Source organism: Saprolegnia parasitica (genome assembly GCF_000151545.1).
Source record: "Saprolegnia parasitica CBS 223.65 unplaced genomic scaffold supercont2.105, whole genome shotgun sequence".
NCBI lineage: Eukaryota > Oomycota > Saprolegniomycetes > Saprolegniales > Saprolegniaceae > Saprolegnia > Saprolegnia parasitica.
Window position 1 is genome coordinate 38,893 of NW_012156499.1, and position 1,390 is coordinate 40,282.

At 42.6% G+C, this 1,390-nt stretch overlaps 1 non-coding gene across 1 annotated transcript; it reads right to left on the reverse strand.

Annotated features, from left to right (window-relative positions):
* Positions 1–308: 308 nt before the first annotated feature.
* SPRG_30156 lies at positions 309–389 on the reverse strand. The gene has a single exon. It is a non-coding gene; the product is annotated as a tRNA-Ser (tRNA).
* Between the last annotated feature and the right edge of the window lie 1,001 nt (positions 390–1,390).

Consider the following 1,390-nt stretch of genomic DNA (forward strand, 5'->3'; position numbering starts at 1 on the left):
CAGAGACGCTCTTCACTTGAGGCCAACACAATAGCTCCAATCCGCATATTGTAGTATTTTTTTTGGGGAGCTATATGGAGTTCTCAAACGAGCCAGGATTTAATGGTAGAAAATACGGTTTAAAATATATAGCGTGAGTATAGCACTCGTGGATACATCGTAGAGAGTTGCCAGAGAGCAAGGAGGATCGTGTGAATGGAGCAAAAGTAAAAAAAGTACTCGTAGCAGTCTTTTTCAGGCCCCAGGGGCCTGTATTGCACTTTGGGAGTGCGCAATTGGACTGCAGATGACTTCATCGTACTATATTTCGACAGCTGTGAGATTTGAACTCACGCGGGTGACCCCAGTAGATTTCTAGTCTACCGCCTTAACCGCTCGGCCAAGCTGTCGTTGTTACATATTTTATTTTGATTTTTGCCATTTATTTTCCACACATTAATTTCTTTTTCACATTTTTTCCTTTCTTTCTTTTCACACACGCTATCTCATATCGATGCACCACGGCTCACATAGCACTCTACTCCGTCAATACATACCATCAAGTCGCAATTTCTCACTGAGCTCTTGCAAATCACATTACCTGTCATTTATTATATCTTATTTGGCACCGAATGAAGGTTCCGTTTAAAGGCAGCCACACCACGTACATCGTGACTCTAGAATACCAAAGAGTGTCTTCAGGAAAAGGAGCCGCATCGTCTTGCTTTGCCCATGCAATCGTCAGACCTCTCATTTATTATACCTTATTTTGCGCCAAACTAAGGCGGAATTTTTTGGGCAACCGCACTGCATGCATTGTGACTATAGAATACCAAGGAATTTCTTCAGAAAAGTGGCCACGTTCTCCGTCCTTGTGGACTTCTTGGATGACCTCTCATATTTTATAATTCATTTTTTGTCAAACGATCGCAAAATCAAACAGCCAGCCATGCCACATTCATGAGAACTATTGAATAGCAAGGGAAAATACTCGTAGAAGTGGCGGCCTCCACCTTCGAGTCATTCTTTCGGCGCTATTTTGGGGACCAAATTTTTAAAAAACGCACCACATGCCTCCCTATCGCTGGGAATTTTTTATGGCCACCAAAATTGACGAGACCAATACTTGAAATGGTGAGCTCGGACCACGGACTGAGCTCGGACGAGCATTTTCGTCTATTTAGAACACTTGGTGCATTTGACCTAGCCAGACTCGCCACCTATACTCAACGGCCGTTCATTTAAATTACTTTAAAAATCGATTTCACGAGCAGAGACGCTCTTCACTTGAGGCCAACGCTATAGCTCCAATTCGCATATTGTAGTTATTTTTGGGAGCTAACTGGAGCTTTAGAAAACGAGCCAGGTATTTAATGGTAGAAATACGGTTAAATATATTGCGCGAGTATAG